General features: G+C 35.5%; 1 pseudogene; it reads right to left on the bottom strand.

The window, feature by feature from the left end:
- Positions 1-13,773: 13,773 nt before the first annotated feature.
- LOC111551639 lies at positions 13,774-15,510 on the bottom strand (annotated as a pseudogene).
- Positions 15,511-22,782: the final 7,272 nt, after the last annotated feature.

Genomic DNA, 22,782 nt, shown 5'->3' on the forward strand with positions numbered 1-22,782 from the left:
TTGGAAAATTAGGATATACTTTAAATATTGATATTATGACCTGGTGTTTCCCATGCTAGAGAGCTGCTTGTTTGGTTCTTATTGGTTATAACTGTACAAATATCTAAAAATTTTAAACAAGTACGTTGACTTGTTCTACATGCCAGTGATGAGGCTAACTACTTTATAGATCACTTAAAGGAGACTGAATCTGTTTTCATATTTTCAGTTGAAAATAATTTTGTTTGCAATTTTTCCACTACCCTGGCTTTGCTATTGAAGTTTTGCAGAGAGAATTGGCTTTAAAGAGTGAAGCCTCTATTGGTCTAAATTAATCTGCTGGATCAGTTTAATCCCTTGAAAAGCACTCAGGCCGGGCGCGGTGGCTCAAGCCTGTAATCCCAGCACTTTGGGAGGCCGAGACGGGCGGATCACGAGGTCAGGAGATCGAGACCATCCTGGCTAACACGGTGAAACCCCGTCTCTACTAAAAATACAAAAAATTAGCCGGGCGAGGTGGCCGGCGCCTGTGGTCCCAGCTACTCGGGAGGCTGAGGCAGGAGAATGGCGTGAACCCGGGAGGCGGAGGTTGCAGTGAGCTGAGATCCAGCCACTGCACTCCAGCCTGGGCGACAGAGCAAGACTCCGTCTCAAAAAAAAAGAAAAGCACTCAAAATATTTTTCAACTTTCTGTAAAGAACTGACCCAAATTTCACTGACATTCTGTTTTGTTGTTATTATGTGGTCACAGGAAATAAAAGGAGGAGTTTACATGGTTTTAAAAGACACACTGGTCACATATTAGTTTACTGTCTCATTGCTGAGGCCAGACACCAGGCACTGGAGAAACTGCATTTTGAAGGCCATGAACTGTGTCTTCATTTTTCTGAAGGATCAATGTAGTCTTACTTTTATTTGAGTTTATTTCAGTGTTCTAATAGGTTGTCTTTATGGATTTTGATCTCAAAGACAGACTTGTAAAATTTAGTCCCTGAGTTGTCTTCCCAAGTTTCTAGAATAACAACATCAAGTATCAGGTGGATGAAAAATCCAAATAGAGTGATCATCAGGCTCATATTCCAAGTTGTCAAAATTATTCCCAAAATTATCTCACTTAATTTTTTTGAATTTTCTGTTATTTATAGAAAAAAGTTATCTCTGTTGCAGAGATAGGAAGCTAGTCTCGAGATGTTAGGTAACTTACCTAAATTTAATCAGAAAATACATGGCAGAGGCAGAAATGTTTTGATCTCCATATACACAAATGGATACTTCTTAGAGATATGTTAAACTGCACTCATGAAGTTAGTCTCTGAGAAAAAGTAGGCGTATAAATTAAATTATAAAAATTAAGGATACTTGATAATTATATTTTGATTTGACAATAATTTATCAGTTTATTTGCCATAATATCAGAAAAGAGTAGTTTTATTCTTAAAATATTCAAGAAATTATTCTACAAACGACTATCATTTAATTCTTACCGCAAAATTACAGTATGATCTGATTTGCAGAAGATAATGAAGTACAGAGAATGAAGCTGAAGGAGAGTGCAAGTACAAATTTGAATACAGGTGGTCTGATTCTATCCAGAGCCCACAATGTTGACTAAAATACTACAGTATATTGGATTGAAATACTTTGCTCCATCAAAATAGTTTTAAAAGTGTAAAATAAATGGAAAAAATCACAGTTTAATGGCTATAATCTTTTCCTTCCCTATACACAGAAATAGGAAAAAATAAATTTAATACATATTCTAGGGGATTATTCACAAAATGGTGAAACTACAAAATATTGACCTTGTATTGTTAGCATATCAGACTACACCTAGATGCTACAGAAGTAAGGCACCAAACAGCAAATAAAACCTATTAGATATTCAATAAATATTGTTGAGTGAATAGTGTGTGGAAAATGAGATACGATTAAATTCATATGAACTTACAGGACTTATATGAATTATAGAACTTTATATGAACCATGGAGCTTCTAGGACTTATACAAATTTTAATGCTAGAAGGAATGGAATTATAGTCCACCACAACTATTCCTATTCCATAGAGAAAGCTATGTTGGAATCTTAAAGGTTAAGTAACTTATTCAAGATTATTTAAGTCAATCCTGGCTGAACTTGTATAGGCAACTTGAATTTTCTGGGGTTACATTTCCTTCTAGGCAAAACAAATGTGTAGAAGAAAAACATGAACATTTAGTTTTGATTTTGTCAGCATTTTTAGACTCATCTGCTAAAACCTTGAATCAGTGGAGATACCTTTTCATGAGCTATATCTCATCTAGGAGAGGTAAAAAATAGGATTTCATGATTTAGTGATGACTGTATTGGATATATCTCCTTATGAGTCAACCCCTTTCTCAACTCCTTCCAACCCAGCTGATAGCATAATGTCTACTGAAATTCAACTTTAGAGGCCTTATTATGTGCAAATTATAATTTGGATCTTACGCAATTCGTGAATGATGGAATAGAGAAAAGCTTAGTTTCAAAAATTCATTTTTTATTCCTTTGGACAGTTTAATCCAAGAAAAAATTAAGAATGCAATACTTTTGAAAGTCACACAAAGATTCAAAATATAAATTAGTTGCTATGACCTAATCGAAGAGAGCAGATATTTACCTAAGATGATAGAATAGAGGCAAATTTAGGGGAGGAGCATTTAAATTAAAAACAAATTTTATTGCAACTGAGTAAATGCTAAGTCATATGAAAGAAGCAGACAAAAGAAGAAAACTTTAGTCCAAAGAATCAGAAAAAAGTATTTAGAATGCTGTACTAATAAAAGCACAACATGCATTCTATTCTATTACACCTCCAACCTGAAATAGACTGTAGCCCACTTCCAGATATATGACATCCCATGACAGCATGCATGTAATCACAGAAAGTGACTGACAGCAGAATATATGGTAATAGCATAATATATAAATGTATACGTTATACATTACACATACAAATTGAGACATTATAAGAAAATAAGCAAATAGGGTATAATTAAATAATACATTTTCTACTAAAATAATGATGACAGAAAGTTTATTTAAATTCTTTGAATTTTCTGTTATTTGTAGACAGAAGTGTTATCTCTGTTGCAGAGATAGAAAACTAGCAGAGATGTTAGGTAACTTATGTAAATTTAATCAGAAAGTACATGATAGAAGCAGAAATGTTTTGATCTCCATATATACAAATGAATATTTTTTAGATGTATTGAGTCACATTTCCTCCATAATTGAGCCATCTCATATTTTGAAATATAAAAAGAATACAACTTCAAATCATGGTTCAGAACACAACTAAGGGTACATGAAAGGTTGCTGTTACTTAGTCCAATTTGAAAACCAAATTGCTTCAATAAGTTTGAATAAACATACAGTGTTTAAGTATTTTTATAGTTAGCCATCCGTTTTTCAGAGTTTATTTTCAACATCTATTTTTCAATATCTATTCCATATACAAGGTGGCCACATTCCAACATAAGATTGACCTTTACCTTTGTATTTCTTCTAGAGACACTCCAGATTCAAAATAGTAAGAGAAACATACAACAATTTGTTGGAGAAATATATGTCCATTGTCATTTTTCTGGTTCTGTCATGGAGATATTCTTTTTTTTTTTGAGACGGAGTTTTGCTCTTACTGCCCAGGCTAGAGTGCAGTGGCACAATCTCGGCTCACTGCAACCTCTGCCTTCCGGTTTCAAGTGATTCTCCTGCCTCAGCCTCCCAAGTCACTGGGGTTACAGGTGTCTGCCACCACGCTCAGCTTTCTTTTTTTTTGTATTTTTAGTAGAGACGGGGTTTCACCATGTTGATCAGGCTGGTCTCGAACTGCTGACCTTGTGATCCACCCGCCTCGGCCTCCCAAAATGCTGGGATTACAGGTGTCAGCCACCGCGCCTGGCCCGAGATATTCTTAAAATGAAAGATTTTAGCAGTTAGAAACCAATCAGCAATGAGTTAAAACACCAACACCATTTCTCTTCTTTAGCTTTAGTATGATAATTTGAACTGTGCATAATATGAGACCGACTTCTGTTCTTTGTCTTTGAGAAATTTCAAAGCCTTAATCAAAGTGTGTTTTTCCTGGTCTCAAATCTAACTGATGTTGTCTCGAGAAAACCTTTGTAGAAAATGAAAAGCTCCATGCCCAACTCTGGTGACATTTCAGAACTGATGAGTAGAAGTTGCAGTATATGAAACTTTTAGTTCATATGATGATCCGTCCATCCACAAGTGGAGAAAAAGTGGTACCACCCTTCCTTGATTTTCATACAGATTTGGTCAAGCAGGCCTTCTGTGTTACATCAGAGGAAAATTAATCAGGTTACATTCACAGTACTGTGCATAAATTGATCTTTTTCTCAGAAAGTATCCACATACAAATGCCAGCATTTATAAGGGACATATTTCTTCTGAATTGAAAATATCAAGCTAGTATATTTATGACTGTGACATCTAGAAACTAGTGAATACAGTAGAAATGTTTCCTCTTCCAAGATGACACACACAATACATTTTAGTGTGGTGTGCATCAAAATATGTGTACTTAGTACCATTCTGCCCCTTGGTAATACAATACGGATTCTAGGAAACAGACTCTGATTGACGTTCAATCATGAAGACTAGCTTTCTGGGACTGACATTTTTTTTCATTTGGATTAGATGCAGGTTGCTTGTTTTAAACACCTATATTCTGATTTTTCTAACATTTTATGGTTGCTGGTAATAGATAGAGGAAAATGAGTAAAAATCTTGAGAATTTCCTTGAAGTATTTCTGCTGTGTGGCAGCTCTCTTATGATTAAAAAGAGTATCTATCCATTCACCTTAAACTTTGCATAATAATGTATTCATGATTGTTTGGTTACCTGTGATCAGTTAAATAAATATTTTACTTCTTTTTTAACTTCTAGAAAAAAGTTGCAATTATCTGTTATATGAAAAAACTATTACCATAGTATCTGACTTCCTGTGTGACTCTCACAGCCAGCGTCTCTTACTGCTTTCTAGAGTGCAACCAGATTCCCCATCTCCCTCCTGTGTGCTTACCAGTCACTAGAATTGACAGATAACACAGGAATAAGACTTCTCAGTATTTTGACATGGTTAAAAGCACATTTTTTTTTATTTTCCTAGCTGACAATATTCCAAATAAAAACTAAAAGTTTCAGTCAAGGCTAATCATAGTTCTAAGAATGTAAGCCTTATAATTGATAAATATTTTTGGCTTCAATATAGATTAATAATAAATCTAGGTTTAGAATTACAGTTGTATAGACTTTCAATACTTTTACATTGTTTTTATTTAAAAAAACAGTTGTCATAATCATTCTATACTTATTTGCTATTTACTATAAAAGGGGTTCTATTCGTATATGTCATACATTAATAGACAACCGACTCATTGATATAACTTATTTCTCTTTCCATTATAGAGTAAGCATTTTCTCCTGGTGTAAAATATTCTACCAAAACCTTATCTCCAATGGGTAAATACGATTTCATAATACAGTTATACAATAATTAGTATAATATTTTAAATTTGTTAGACATTCAAGTTGCTTCTTTTTGATTATTGAACATTAAATAGAATATCTTTGCATACAAGTGTTTGATTGCATTTCTGATTATCTCCTAGACTGGGTTGGAGGAGAGAATAAAAATACATAACTGTGTTTTAAGTTCAGGATATATACTGCTCCACTGTTTCAAGAGAAATTGTAACAGTTTATATCCCATTAGCAGAATATTTCTAGCAGCATTTTGCAGAATCTTTGAAAGACATTTTCCAATTTGATAGAGAAAATGACACTCAATTTAATTTTATTTGCATTTTTATGGCAAATGTGGTTGAATTTTTTTAGATACATGTATTATCCACTGAAATTTTCTTTTTTGTGAATCATATCTTTATATCTGCTGCCTGTTTTTTATTTTCAGTTTTTTTAAGAGATGGGGTGGATTTCATTATGTTGCCCAGGCTAATCTTGAACTCCCGGCCTCAAGCAATCCTTCTGCTTCAGTTTATCAAAGCACTGGGATTATAGGCATGGCCACAGTGCCTGACTACTTCTTTTGATCTTTATGCTTTTAACAGTTTCCAAATTAGAAAGGAAAATTTAATTCTTTATATGTAACTAAATGTCACTGCATATTTATTTGGGGGCAGGTAAACTTGTTACACTTTTTGTAAAAAGAAGTTCTAATAGGAATTCTTTAATTTAGCTATTATGCTTTGCTTTTTAATGTTGCAATACCTTTTAAAACACCATCTTCAGATGGAGCTCAGAATACATTGGAAATCACCCGGTAAGTATGAGAGGTACAATTGGTAAAGTACTCTACCAAGGGTTTCAGCTCCTAGTTGCTTATCTGGGCTACATTGATAAAGAGCATCGTCGACTGATGGTATAAACAGTGCTTCATCCAGTTACCTCATGTTTATTTCACTGTTTGTTAGTATCTCTATAAAGAATAGGGATAAAAAAGAAGATGAAATTATGATCAATTAATTTTTACCCCCTGCACTATTTGTCCCCTGGGTAAGGAAATGTATTAAAGTTAGTATCTAAAATAAGGTTTCATGAATTATGTATAGATTTCATAAAATTTCTCTCACATTAAATTGATAGTTTACCATAGCTAGGTGAAAAGAGTACATTTAATCAAATCTTTTTATAATGGAACAGTTTTTTAAATTTATTTTGAATTAAAAATGTATGTACACACACACACACACACACATACACACACACACACCCCTCTTGTATAGGGTGCCTGTCTGTCTATAGTGTGTGTGTTATGAAGGGTGAAGGAAAGATTTGTCCTGTAGAACTGCAAAGCTGAGACTCTAGATTCCAAGAAAAGACTCTCTTATGGTGCCAGTGGGAAAACCAGGTTTAGCGTCAGTCACAATGATAAAATCAAAATCTTGGGAGGAAGCAGTTAAGTCATCTACATATATATGAATAGAAATGGAGTGAGAAAAATATCTTACATGAAAAACATGTTACAAATCTATTTTTCAAAAATTTCCAAATATACTCCTGCTTTTCTGTGGATTTCATTAATACAAAAGTACATTAATAAGAAACTCTTCTCTGAGCTTTTGAAACATCTCACATTAGGAACTTGCTAAATTAAGCCATCTGTATATCTTCTACTTGCTCCAGGCAGTGGATTTATGAATAACATAGAGAAATTATAAGATGCTTTAGCTATTTCAAGTGATTTTAATTAGTCCTCTCACATAGCAGAGTTCAGAGGATTTTACAACATTAAAATCAATATTGTTCAACATGATTAAAAAACTGCTTTTTGTTTCCCAATAAATTTGCTTTGTAATCGTTTCTTCTTGGTTGAAGTGTATATATATTTTATAACAAGCAAATTTATCATTCAAACTTAAAACCAATCTCAAAACCACGGCTATTAATATTAAATATCAAAGACTTTCTATTATTTTTCTGTAGATGTTTCAGTATCTTATGAGATTAATTTTTAAGAACTTTTAATATAGTCAATAACTTTTTAAAAAAGCTCTTATTTTTTTTATCTCAAATGAATTATACCTTTCCCTGAAAGTGAGTAATTGATGAACAAAACCACTTGATAAGAATGATGTTACTAGCACAGAAGGGCCTGGAAGACCCAATAGGCTATTATATTGTTCAGAAACAAGAGGATTATTTTATCTTTGCACTCTGAACTCTGGATATTATAATTTAATTGCAAAAATTAATAATAATGGTGATGTCAATAAAAGACATTTTTGTTTTCTTAAGAAACTGAATGTATTACAACTCTGGATCAAATATCAAACTACTTGGGAGCCAAATGCAATCCCATGGGGAAAAAAATAAACACAGTGTCCTACACATTTAAGAATAGCAAATGGGCTAGGCATGATGGTTGACTCTTGTAATCTCAGCACTTTGGGAGGCTGAGGCAGGTGGATCAGAAGGCCCGGAGATTGAGACCATTGTAGCTAACATGGTGAAACCCTGTCTCTACTAAAAATATAAAAAATTTGCTGGGTGTGGTGGCATGCACCTGTAGTTCCAGTTACTCGGGAGGCTGAGACAGGAGAATTGCTTGAACCTGGAAGGCGGAGGTTGCGGTGAGCAGAGACACCACTGCACTCCAGCCTGGGCAACAGAGCCAGACTCTGTCTTAAAAAAAAAAAAAAAAAAAAAAAAAAAAAGCAAATAAATCAAAACAAAAACAACAATGAAAATGTGAAGAGAAGTACCTTCCTAATTTAGGGAAATCAAAACACAACACAGAAGGTTTACTGCATTAAAATGAATTTCTAGAAGTCATATCTTAAAATATGAAATCCTGACTGCATATATTGATGGTTTTTCAACTGTCAGTTTTTAACAAGGTGAATATCAGTGGATACGAACAATTAATATGCCTGAAAGAAATGGCAAGCAAATAATAAGAGCTTTTTAGAAAGTGAGCAACAGAGTGATGAAATGTTAAGTGGAAAAAATGAGTATGGACTATATATATTAAGGCTCCTCTCTAGCAAATGACACACACAGCACAAGAACCAAAAAGCAGTGCTTATTTCTCATTTGTTAGACTAGCCTATTATGTTAAGTTTAAAAAATGAGCCAACCATTTTGGGACCTCATTTTATTTACTTGGAACAGAAATTGCAATGCTTATTACAAATTATTTGAAACTAAGAGAAAAACATGTAGCTTTAGATTTTAGTAATTTTCAGAAACCCTAAATGAAAGAGTTCTATTTCTTCATTTAAGTATTTTCTGATACATGACTGGTTCCCATGTATGTATGTGAAGGAAGAGGGAAATCTACCTTGGGTGAAACAAATAAAATTATATATAAAGTTGACTCATCAATATAAAAATTTCATTTGAAGACAGACACTCAAACATGGTTTCCTGGGGCACTGGTGCCTTTCTTAGATTTTAGTGTTTTGCTTTCTTGCACTCCAGCTGACAGTGATGCCAGTTAGGTACTGAGGCCTTGTGGGTCACAGTCCATTTGAGATTCTGATGAACACTATGAACCACCTTCCTTTAACAGTATTTTTCTTCAAAGAAAATTATGGCTATAATTTCAGAGACTTCATAGAATCTGAGGTTGATTCATAAATTACAGAACCAAGATTAATATCTTTGTCCTAAGAAAAAAAATGATATACATATTAGGAGGTCATAATAGCTAAATTTTAAAACAGCTGGAATTTTGACATATTGGGGGCATGGTAATAAAAAGATCTTTGGTTATTTAATCTATTTTAATCTATGGGTTTTACCTTTTTAAAATTACCAATGATAAATAAAAAACTCTTTTCATCAGAACTACATTTACTTATTTTCAAGGTTAATTTTAATTTTAAATAAATTTGTGAGACTTTAATTTAGTGTTAGTTGAATGAGAGATGATCATAACATTTTGTTTGGTGTAGTCAAAGAAAGTCTTTGCTTTAAAAAGGAATCAAACTGGTTTTTATGGAATACCTTTTCAAGTCAGTTTTTCCCGGAGTCAATCATCACCACCATTTGCTTAGAAAAAACAGCTTTTTGGTGCCATATAATGCGGGTTCAGAACATGGATTCAGGTTCAAGAAGCAGTTTGTCACAGATAATGTGGTGTTCCCTTAGTTAAGGTGGTATTCGGACTTTTTTTTTTTTTTTTTCTGGTTTGAGTAACATGCTATGGATCTATTGGGATGAATTATCACTTAAACAAAAAGCAGAATGCCATGCCTATTTTGTGCGTTTCTACTTATATTCTTATTTTCATTTTTTGTATATATTTTATTGGAAATAAAACTTTGTAATAACAATGCTCTTTAGAATGTTTGAAAGTGCTTAGATGACATATTTATAAAGATAAAATAGTGCACTATGGTTTTCAATTCTATTTATTGAATCTTCATGTTGTTATAGAAGTAGTTTGTGTATACAGAATGGCCTGTATTTACATGGGGAGGCATCGTAGTTCCTGCTGTGTGTGCTTATACATTAAACCATCATACTGTAGGTAAATGCAGGTTTTGTTCTATGTAAATAAGTGAGACGATGGGTCTTTTTACTAATCCATATTTACATGTATTGTCTGGATTTTTAGTGGTGACAGTGAATGTAGTTAATAGCCATGGTGCTCTATAGAAAAGTACATTGAAAAGCTAAAAACATCATATAAACATAAGGGAACATCATATGTGAGTTAACTATTATTATTGTTTGCTTTTATGATGTAAACAAATGATCAACATTTAAAACCATGATTGAATTTATTAGTGCAATTCACTAAAATAACTGAAATAGTCTTTGGTATGAAAAGACCTGCTCAGCTGGGTTAATCATGAAACTACATGGACGCTTTGTGCCACATAGCTCTGTTGATGTCCACGAAGAGCTATCGATTGTGGGTGAGAGAGGAATTCAGCGGATAAGTGTCTAGTAAAACAAAACATAGCTCTCTAGGCAGAGATGGATTTACCAGGAAACCAATGAAGCACAAGCTTTGAGGCCTCTTACAACGTCCTACTGACCCCTTACTTCCAAGTCCTTGCAAGGGGCCTTAGGAATGTCTGAGTATTTGCTTTTGTAACATTCCCCAAAATACAGTGTTTTCTATGAAATCAGTTAAGACAGTTCTCTCTTCACTTTAGTTTCTTTATACTTTTCTCATGGGAAGTACACTATAGTCATTGGAGTGATTGCAGTCATTTTTGAGATCTGGCTAAAAGGAAGCTGAAGATGCATTGAGATTGAGTATACTATGGTGTATTTATGTGGTTCACAGTCTCTTCCGTGGATATTCCTATGTCATTACTAGCTTTCATTGTGTAGGAATGACTTTCTATTATCCTCCTTTCCAGCTGAGGTGTTGTCAGGTCACAAGGATGTCAACATCTGACTCAGAGGCATGTCACTATATAAACATGCCCAACAGTATCAGACAGTGGAAACATATGTCTGATGACGAAAAACTTGGTTTTGAAATACACATACTCAAAAGCTAGTCTTTGGAAATTCATCCATATCCTACAGCTTATAAAAGAAGAAAACAATAACCTTAAAAATTTACACAATAGTACTAGTGATGAGCTATGAAACTTAAATAAATTTTTCTAAATTATTATTAATAAAAATTTTCTATCAACTATGCCAGAAGCCTGAATTTTGTCTTCCTATTCTCTTTATAGAAAATGTCACAACACTTTTGTCATGTGAGGAGATACTCAAAAAGTATACAGCCAAAAAAAAAAGGAAAAAGTATTATAGAAGTGTGTATTAATACAAATATACATTTTGCTTATATTTTGTACTGTAGATATTTGTCAGCTTTTCAAATTATGCAATTGTTGTGATTTTTCTCTTTCTAAATGATATTCACTATTGTATCTGATTCTGTATGAATAATTTTGCATTCTTTTTTATGAGGAGAGTCCAGATAATCTAAGCTTCGGACCTCATAAATCATGGCTTTGCCCCTTACTTGAGAACTTTGCAAAGAAGAATGCTAGCCAGTGAAAGTTCAGAGAGGAAGGAAGAAGAAACTGTCCAATGACCTTTTTTCTTATGGCTTTCTAACTTGATTCTTGACACTGTCACCAAGGTCAGCCTGCAGGGGAATAGGTTTCTTTCTCTTTATTTAAATATCTACATCTCCCCTACAGAAGTGCATCAAAATTGTTTCAATCAGTCATCTTTATTGCAAGATTATTAGTAGTTTTAAAAATATATATTCTTTTGACATTATTTTTCTACATCAAAAAATATTTCTTTTATTTAAAAAATCAAAGTTATTATTTTAAAGAAGTTGGCTCAAACATGGACAAGGTGAGAGTGGTTCCCATTAGCACAGTTCAAATAGATTTTAAGTTTATATTATTGCCTTTTTACTATATGAGAGGCCCTAGAATTACCTACATAATTAATTACAATTTTAGTTTTTAAATGCGTGAAAAAATAAGAGGAAGGTGAACAAAAATCATATGATAGATGCTAAATATTCAAGCTTATAGAACATCCTTTTCTGAGGGAAGCACAACATATTTATTGCAAGCTATTAATATCTTGCATCTCCTATCCTGTCGGGGTAATCTGTGGAGAGACATTTGATTGATTATCTCTGGAATCCGCCCTTCCCCACTTCCTTCTCTGGCCCCTCCTTGTCCACACGGGCCTCTGTAGAAACCAATGAGGGATGAAAGTCTCTGGAGAGGGCTGCCAACTTCACCGTGCTCCAAATCTCCACAAAACACAACCAACCTTCCAGACACAAAAGAAGCACCTCCTGACTCCATCTCTTTTTCTTGTTTTCTCTCTTTACAGGCATACTGGTATTTTTTCACAGGGAGATAATTCTCATTCACGTCTAGGAAGAAAATTTCACTCTCAAAACTGTTGGTGAGAGACTCCTTTAAGAGAGAGCTTCTCTGTTCTTGTGGAGATGATTTAGTAAGGCGGTGCTGGAGTTCAAACTGAGTCTGCACGGGTCTACCTTGCCTCACTTTTAAGCTTTTACAAAGAGAGCTTTTAGAAAGAGAAAAGTGCCTTCCAAAAGGGAACTCTAGAAAGAGGAAGAATGAACAGGGCTGAAACTTTGAGAGAAAACGGAAGGAGTTGGAAGATGGAGGGAGGAACCAAAATAACTAATAAGAATTTCTGGGGCCAGGTGCAGTGGCTCACACTTGTAATCTCAGCACTTTGGGAGGCTGAAGTCATGGATCACTTGAGTTCAAGAATTCCAGAGCAGTCTGGGCAATATGGTAAGATTCTGTCTCCACCAAAAATACAAAAATTAGCTGGGCATGGTGGTGCCTGTAGTCCCAGCTACTTGGGAGGCTGAAGCAGGAAGATCCCTTGAGCCCAGAGGTTGAGGCTGCAGTGGGCTGTATTCATGCCACTGTGCTCGAGCCTGGATGACCAAGTGAGACTATCTAAAAAAAAAAAAAAAAAAAAAAAAAAAAAAAATTATTAGTTTCTTCTTATGAAATATACAATATAGGTCCCCTCTTTTTGCTCCTGTGTGAGAATGTTAAGAAAAGTCTTTGGCTTGATGTGCAGGCCTGATTCCTCTGGATTCCTTTTGGGAGAGAAGTTAGAACAAGAACTGAGGCCTGGTTCCAGTAAGTGCCTGGATGCAGGACAGCAGGGGAGCTGACATCCTGGATATATGAGATAACAGTGTGGAGAATAAAGGAGTGAAGAAAATTAATAAAACATGGAATATCTTAATAAGACTGCAAGGAAGCATACAGAGAAATATGGAAAATACAAAGATAGCTGTTTTATTGTAGCATGGACATGGACTTTATGGCCGGCAATTTAGGGGTTTTAAGCTCTTTATGTTGTTTACTTGTGGTATATATTTGACAAGTAATTTCCATTTTCGAAGTCATTTGTTCATCTGTAAAATAAGGACACTAATTCATATAACTTTCCTGGGTAGGTTTCTATTTTTGGTGAGAATTGTTTTTTTTCTTTTCATGTAGTATATATTTTATTAGTTTGTACTAATACATTCTCATATTACAAAAGCAATTTAGTGGAAGAATCTTCCTTCTGATATTTGAATCGTGTGAAATAACACAAACAGAACTATACATTCAAAAAAATTCTCAGATAGCAAAAAATGACAAGTTAAACAACAAAAAAACTTTTCCTTTCTCACAGGTGGACATTGAAGTAGACCTAATTCGGTTTTCCTATTAAAAGCCCCCACAAACAAAAGTAATTTTAAACCTATTTAAAATGAATAAAAAATTGGTTTACTAAGTTACTGGTCTCCAGCACCATTTTCTGTTTTCGGTTGTTTGGATGCAGGTTCTCCTTTGTCTGTTTCTTCTCTTGCTCTTTTCATAGGTCCAACTGCACCATTTTCATCATGTGCATCATCACTAGCAAACTTTGTTTTCTTGCTCTGAAACTGTACTTTTCCTTTACCAGACCCAGCCTGGGCAGCTTTATTACCCTTTCCTTTTGCTTTAAATCTGCAACCTTTAGACTTCCATTTGTTTAGGAATTCTTGTTGGTCTTCTATTATTTTTTTCAGTGCTTCTTTTGCCACCTATCCTTCTAGTACTTCCCAAGTCACTTCTTTGTTCCTTAATTGTAGGTTACCATTATTTGCATCTTTGGCTTTATCCAATGTTTCCTTGACATTTTCTTTGAATAGAATTATCCCCTCTTTTGCTCCTCTAATGAAGTCTATCCATTTTATTTCACTATGATTTGAGAAAAGGATGTGTAAATCTTCTCTACAGGTCTGATCATCTAAATCACCTGAAAATGTCAGCAAGCATCCAATCTTTTCTTCTAGAGATTTCATTTCAGCATCTTCTAACTTTTGTTTTGCTTCTTGCTCTTGTTTAGCTCTTAATTTAGCTTCCACTTTATTTTGTTTTCTTTCTTCATTTATTTTTTTGGCAAAGTGATCGTCCTTGAAAAGTATTATCAGGTCTGTGTCTTTGTACTTCTGGCCAGAGGTCTCTACAAACTTCTTAGCAGATTCAATGCTATCAAACACAACAAAAATGGATCCTTAAATGCTTTATGCACTGTTCTTCTCATCTGAATATTTAGTACTTGATCTTTATCTTCTAACCATTCTTTCATGCCATCAAGATTTGCATCAGTTGGGAAGCCTTTAATATAAACAGATCTGCTTTTTACATCATTTTAATACTTATTGATTTGTTTTTCTAAGACCACCAGAGTGGGCACAAAAGAACCAGCGAGTAGGCAAGGCTAAAAGCAAAACTGCAAATTGATTCTTTGGTCATCTATCTTCAGGCACTGGAGCTGGTGGGGGGGCGGGGCTGGAGTTTCTAATACAGTCCCGACAAGAGTGGGGGCTGAGAAAGCCCGCCCCCGGCGCATCTGCTGGGAGCCACTTTTCTAGGAGTGGAAGGGCAATAGGCCGGGCACGGGCATGTCGGGGGAGGGGGGCCGCTTCGCAGGTGCCACCAGGTAAATCTTGGTCTCCTCGGATTGACGTCACCTGGTGCATGCCTGATTAATCTGCACTTTCCTGGGCTTCAGCTGCATTCTCGCACACATGGGAAGAGTTGGTGGTGAAGAAGAACCCGGAAGTACACCATCCTGCCTCCGTTCGTCCAAACACTTATCAGTCACTTCACGTAGGGGTTTGCTTGGAGACCTTCTGATTTTAGTTTTATCTTCACTGATTTCCATGAGTTCTGCCTTGGATTTGCTCAACACTTCCACAAGTACGTTAAAGTCTGTTGTTAGACGATTCAACCTGTTGAATTTTATCATTATCTCCAAAGGTACTCAGACTTCATCCAGTTATATCTTTTCCTTTAAAAACTGTCCCGTGGCAACCTGAAGTCTCCAAAAAATACTCAATTTGTTGACAGATTTTGGCCTCCAGGGCAGCCATCTTTTCATTTTCACCATTTTCAGTGATTGTGGCTAAGAGATGGCCACAAGCCTTCAGTGAGACTAGAAAGTGGTGGAGGTAAAAAACCGTGATGGGGATGGGGGCAGTCATAGTCCCGTCTCAAAGCAACCGCAGAACTGCCTGGGCACCAGCCACGTGCGGGGAACCCCAGGCTGCCGCATTCCTCGCAAGGGCAGTCTGATCGCCGCCAGCTCCCCCTCCGCTATGCCGCCTCCAGCTGCGGCCCACGCTGCGCTCAGCCTGAACGTGAGGAAGGTGAGGGGCTAACGGACACCGCGAGAGGCAGTAAGGAACGGAAACTTGCAGTTGTGCGCCAGCAAAGCGGGCCCTTTTGTAGCTTCTCTTTGGTGAGAATTTTTAACAAATGGTATGAAAGTGCATTATTGGAATATTTGAACTCTTATTTCTTTCTATTTTATTTATTTATTTTTTTTGAGACGGAGTCTCGCTCTGTCGCCCAGGCTGGAGTGCAGTGGCCGGATCTCAGCTCACTGCAAGCTCCGCCTCCCGGGTTTATGCCATTCTCCTGCCTCAGCCTCCCGAGTAGCTGGGACTACAGGCGCCCGCCACCTCGCCCGGCTAGTTTTTTGTATTTTTTTAGTAGAGACGGGGTTTCACCATGTTAGCCAGGATGGTCTTGATCTCCTGACCTCGTGATCCGCCTGCCTCGGCCTCCCAAAGTGCTGGGATTACAGGCTTGAGCCACCTCGCCCACCCTTGAACTCTTATTTCTATATGGCCACTGTGGTCTCTGATACAAGGTAAGGTAATGCTTATTTATATTATAATTACTGCAGCTCTAAACCCCACTGGAAATCAGCCCTCAGCATTCTCCTAGCTTTTTCAATGTTCCAGGTTATTGCCTCATGTTTAATCCAGAGCAATGCCCACAGCTATTCTTCTAGAGACACCACTGCTGATGGCCTCATGGACCCTGGTATAGGGCGGACTCTGAGTGCTCATATTTTTCACAGCACACCTGAGAAGGGGCTGTGACTTTTAACATCTAGAATTTGTTGGAGTGTTAGATTAAAACAGAAACACAACTTAGGGGGTGAATTCCACCTGCCTCAGTCTTCAGAGGCAGGCTGTCTACCTAGCTATTCACCATTCTCTGAGACAGAAGGCAGTTCACCCACCACTGAATGCTCTAGGCATTTTCTCACCTCAGAGTCTAGGCCTGATTCTCTCCTATTCCCCAAGGATAGAGCGAATGCTTATCTCTCAAGGCCAGAACCTTGCTCATTTCCCATCTCACACTTAAATTCTTAATGGGTTTCTTTCTCTTTTTTTTTTGAGATGGAGTCTCACTTTGTCGCCCAGGCTGGAGTGCAGTGGTGCCATCTCAGTTCACTGCAACCTCCGTCTCCTGGGATCAAGCGATTCTCCTATCTCAGTCTCCCAAGTAGCTGGGATTACAGGAGTGCCCCACCACGCCCAGCTAAATTTCATATTTTTGGTGAGATGAGGTTTCGCCATGTTGGCCAGACTGGTCTCAAACTCAAGTGATCCGCCTGCCTTGGCCTCCCAAAATGGTGGGATTACAAGCATGAGCCACCACACCTGGCCCTTACTGGGTTTTTTAACAGTAAAAACACATGCCTTTTCTTCAGGTGGGTACCTCTGCCACCACCACAGGGAAGAATCTGCTCTGTGACCCAGAAAAGACTGTCAAAGTATATGGTATACATTTGACTAAGCCTGGCTTATGTGTACTCAAATACATACACACACATGCACAATGATTAATGTAGCATGCCCAGTCCAGCCTACATTGCCTACTGTTTCAAGTCCAGTTCTGCCCCTGCTGAATTATTTTTCCTCCAGTCTAGGCTGGAGGAAAGATGACTCCTGATAGATTATGAGAAAAATGCATCTCTAAGGATATCTCCTGGGGGAAAAGGATCATTGTTAGCATATGGGCTGTTCTTGCATTTGATTTAACATTTGTCTCTTGGTCTGAAACATCTGCTTTGGAACATTTCACTGCAGTATGATTCCCCAGAAGTAATGAGGAAGCAGTAACTCCTACCAACGGGCCCTTCCACAGGGGTCCTTCCCAGAATAAACACAAAGTACTGCCTGTATTTCAGGGTGCCAGATCTGCTAGTATTTTCGCCAAAAGGCAGTTTTTTCAAATACCAAAATAAAAAATGTTGAAGTGACCTTATGTATTTGTCATATGACCCTTAGTGGCTATCATTAAAAGCAAAAGAGAGAGAATGACATACGGTGCATTTAATACATATAACAAAGATGTTATTTAACTGAATGTGTATCTTAGAATTTGAATAATTGTTTCTTATGAACTGTTTTTCACATTATCGACAGATGTTTAAAAGTCAAATCTATTGACATTTTGGATGCATATGTAGTAAAAAATATACACTATACTAAAATTTATTTCTGTTAGCTTAATTAGCATGCATTATCCTTAAACATGTCTAGACCAAAATCTAAGTCAAAAAATTTAAGCCCAAAATGATTCTGATAAATAATTTTCTTCTTTGAAAATAGTCAAAAAATTTACTACCAAATACACTTGCCAATGGCTGAGTAGGGTTTTCTGCTTGTAATAATATTTTAAGCCATTTTTAACAAATTATAATCAAGCTCTAACAGTCTTCAAACTAAGTACCAAACCATAACCATTAAATTACAAACATGAAATAGCTCTTCTTAACGTTAAAAATGACAAATAAAACATTATTTTGTATAAATTTAAGGGATACAAGTGCAGTTTTGTAATATGGATGTATTATATGTTAGTGAAGTCTGGGCTTTTAGGTAACCATCACCCAAATAGTGAACATTGTACCCATTAAGTAATTTCTCACCCCTCATACTCCTGACCAACCCATCTTTCTGAGTCTCCAGCGACTATTATTCCACACTCTATGCCCATGTGTACACTCTAGCCCCCATTCATAAATGAGAAAATGTGGAATTTGTTTCTCTGTTTCTGAGTTGTTTCGTTTAAGATAATGGCTTCCAGTTGCATCCATGTTGCTGCAGAAGACATGATTGCATTCTTTTGTGTGGCTGAATAGCATTCCATTTATATGTTTACCACATTTTCTTTATCCAGTCATCTGTTGACGGACACTTCGGGTTCCTACAGCACTTATTACATTGGTTTGGAAATCTTGCCCATCTTCCTGATTAGGCTCCTGGCTTTGTTTTATGCTTCCTACTCTCAGTTTTCTTTTGGCCCAATTCTTTTCCTTCAAAAATTTTATATTAATTTGTTTTATACTGCAGAAGCAATATATAGACACATATATGCATTCTAACAATTTGAAGTCTATGCAAACATTAAAATGCCCTTTCCTACCCCATTTCCAACTCCTTAAGATACCAACTATAGCAATTTGATAAGTATTCCTATAGACATTTTTCTAAGCTAATACCATCATTTAGAAAGACAGACATGAATATTTTAATTTACAATTGCAAACAAATAAATATTTATATAATGCACTGTGAGACTTCCTTTTTCACTTGGTATATGATGGACTTTTCTACAAATTAATATATATTAGATCCAATTCACTTTACTGCAGAGTATTTCCCAATATAACTTTCAGTATAAGTGTTTTAAAATATCTTATGAAAATTACATGAGATAATACTAATATATTTTCACATTGCATGACACAAAGCAAGTTATCAGTAATTTTAGTTGTTATTCATAGTAATTATGAGGGACAGGATTCCAAATTTTTACCCCTAAAATACCTCTAAAATCTCTTTCCTATTTTACTCCTAAAATACCTGTAAAATCTATTTCCTATCGTGGAACTTAATTTTATTGGAGAAGTTTGTGAATATTCCCACATACTTAAATGTAAGAAAGATATCATATGAGCTCTTTTAGAGGAACAGGGTAAGAAACAGCACACACATCTTCACTGTGGAAATGTTTATAGATTTTTTCTATTAAATTAGTGTCATTTATGACTTTGGATTTTAGTTTATCTGACCATATTGTAGTGGTTCTAAAACATAGACCAACGTTCTTCAACTCTCTTTCTGTTGAGAGGAGGAAGTCTTTGTACCTGCCCTTGAATCTGAGCACGTTTATGACCAGTTCCATCAGTAGAACACAGTGAAAGAAATACTGTGTGATTTCAGAAAAGGCCATTCGGCTTCCACATCGTTCTCTTGGGATGCTTGCTCTGGGATGAGCCAGCCACCCAGTAAGAAGTCTGCTTATTCTGAATCTATCACGTTCAAACAAACAAACAAACAAGCAAAGAACCCCCAAACCCAAAACATTACTGTTCACAATTTTTTTTTTATGCTGAGGGATCAAGTATGATGTAACAAACAAAAATATTAAAAAGAGGGTGAATAAAAACAGAAAATGTTAAGAATAGTATCTGGCTGCTGTGACTGACTACTGGTCATATTTTCCAGTTTTTTAGAATTTTATATCAGACTTCCCAAAACACTTATTTCAAAGCATGCATTGACATTATTATCAAAACCAAATATAAAGACAGACAAAAATATTATATTATTCTTGATATATTAAACTTTAATAAGTTGTTATTTTAAAATGTTTCCCTCCTTGTTCTCTAAATATATAGTTATTAACTAAAAAGAGGAAAAAATTTAGAAGTCCAAGGATAGACTAAGTTTGTTATTTCTACCTAAAGAATGGGAAGAGATTAAAATTATTCATTGAAATATTAGTCTTTTTGTGGGGTCTGTAGACAAAACAAAATATTTTCACATGAGTGAGGGACTGTTTTTCTGTGAGTAATATAATTAGTAAAGGTGTTTCATAGCATGCCAGAATTAAAAATACGGTGAAATAAGCCATATGGCACATGATAAATCAGAGTGAGTCACATGAGAATCAGATGTCAGGTCTATAAGTTACATGCTTTGTCTTTTTAAAAAGCATTTACAGCTGTAAACTGACAGTGGCACACGTACAAATGTACACACACAAACACAAACCTATTTTCTTCTTATTCAGTATAATTTAAAGTTCTTGGAAGTTTTTGTATGTTTTAGTAATAACATTTTGATTTTATGACATAAACAATACTAATACAGTAATGCCATTAAATAATGAAATAAAATTATGACTATTCAAATTATATATGTAAACCCGTGAAAGGTAATATCACTGCATTAGGTATTTATTTCTTAGTAAAATGTTTGGCAATGTTGAGGCATATATTAGAAACAAGAACCTAATGCTGATTTAATAAAATAAAAAAATTTTCTAATTTGTTTTTCCAAATAGTCTAAGGAAAAGTCTTGCTGAGAATTGTGTTGTCATTGCTATGACTGTTGCTCTTAATGTTGATACTATGTTATTACTGAACCTCATTATACTTTCAAGTATAAAAGGAGCTGGAAGAAACTTATGGCATAGTTTTATAGACCATAAATTTCTCAAATTCATAAGATCCTAGGATACCATAGTCTCAGTAAATGTTTACTGACTGAATTAAATTAAAATGGATACTTTGACATAATATAATGAATGATATATAGCCATTATTACTGTAGACACTGGCAGATATAAACAAGATTTTATTTGATTTTTAGCAGCATAAAATGTTTCTCTCTTCCTTTAGAGAAGACACATGCTCATTAACATCTTATTACCGTAATTCTTAAACTCCATCATTATCCTTGAACTTCACCTTTAGTCAACTCCTTTTTTCTTCTGCCTGACTGCTTTACTCTCTAGGTTGTGTAGACTACTTATTATGAGAATTTCTTTATGCTTTGTGAGTTTGTGGGAAGCTTAGGGAAAAAAAAGGAACAGGCACCAAGGTTTTTTTACAGACTGCACCTATAAAGAAAATAAATCAAAAGTAACGGTATGGGCACTTGTGGCCTGATTACACAAAAATTTAATTCCTTGAATTACTAACAAGTAGCTTTGACAATAACAATTTGGCAAACTGTTAAACAACTGAAATGTGGTTGAATCAATTAGAAATCAGACCCAACTTTTTGTATAACAATTTTGTGGAACATGCCTCAGTGAAGACTAGCTTTTTGATTCTGGTGATGGGAATAGACTTGGGAGCTTGGGGAAAAGACTGATATGGAACTGAGTAGGACAGCTGTGTTGAATACAACATTTATTAGATAATACAACTCACAAATTTAGCTTTCTAAGTGAGCTGTGAGCTAAAGAAAAGTGCCCTGAGGTAGTCAAAGACATGATCAAGGAGGGATCTATAACATTATTATCACCAGTCAAGCTTAAAAGAGAGCTTGGATCATAAAAAATGAGCTGCCTCTAGCAAAAGAAGTATAAGATTAGGGAGAGGGGTTGTTCATGCCACACATACCTTATTTTCTCATTGAATCCAAATTAGATAGATAGGTAGATGAATATATTGATATACATTCTTGTATGCCAGTGTACATTATAGCACTATTCAAATTAGTCAAAAGATGGAAACATTCCAAGTTTCCATCAACAGATGAATGAACAAAAGGTAATATGTATACATTAATAAAATATTATTCCATTAAGAATACTAACAATGCCCAGCTGAGAATCAAATCAAGAACTCAATCTTTTACAACAGCTGCAAAAAGAAAATAAAATACCTAGGAATATGCGTATCTAAGGAAGTGAAAGGTCTCTACAAAGGGAAACTGTGAAACACTATTAAAAGAAATCATAGATAACACAAACAAATGGAAACACACCCCAAGTTCATGGATTGGATGACTCAGTATTGTGAAAATGACCATGCTTTCCAAAGCAATCTATAGATTCAGTGCAATTCCCATCAGAATACAAACATTATTTTTCAGAGAATTTGAGAAAACAATCATAAAATTCAAATGGCACCAAGAAAAAGCTCGAATAGCCAAAGCAATCTTAAGCAAAAAGGACAAATCTTGAGGCTTCACACTATTGGACTTCAAATTATACTGATGCAGGATAGGCAATCTCTAGAACTGGGGATTAGCCTGGGAGGGTTCTTGGCTTCTCCAAGGGAAGAATTCAAGGGCGAGCCAATGGTGTTGAACTTTTATTGAAGTGGTAGTGTACAGCAGCAGCAGAGGTACTGCTCCTTGGGGAGCAGGGCTACCCCATTGACAGTATGCTCAGAATAGCAGCTCAGAGGCAGCTCTGCACTCATATTTATACCCAGTTTTACTTATATGAAAATTAAAGGATGGTTTATACAGAAATTTCTGGGAAAAAGATGGAAACTTCTGGTTTGTTGTGTTGTTGCTGTGGAAAGGGGCAGTAACTTCCAGGTGTGGAATGGTGCTAGAATAGTGCACCATTTCTTGAAGTGACTATTCTCCTATTGACTAGACTTGGTGTCTTGGTTTGTTTGTTTATTTGTTTATTTATTTTACTTT

The sequence above is a fragment of the Piliocolobus tephrosceles genome, chromosome 8, assembly GCF_002776525.5.
Source record: "Piliocolobus tephrosceles isolate RC106 chromosome 8, ASM277652v3, whole genome shotgun sequence".
Lineage (NCBI taxonomy): Eukaryota > Metazoa > Chordata > Mammalia > Primates > Cercopithecidae > Piliocolobus > Piliocolobus tephrosceles.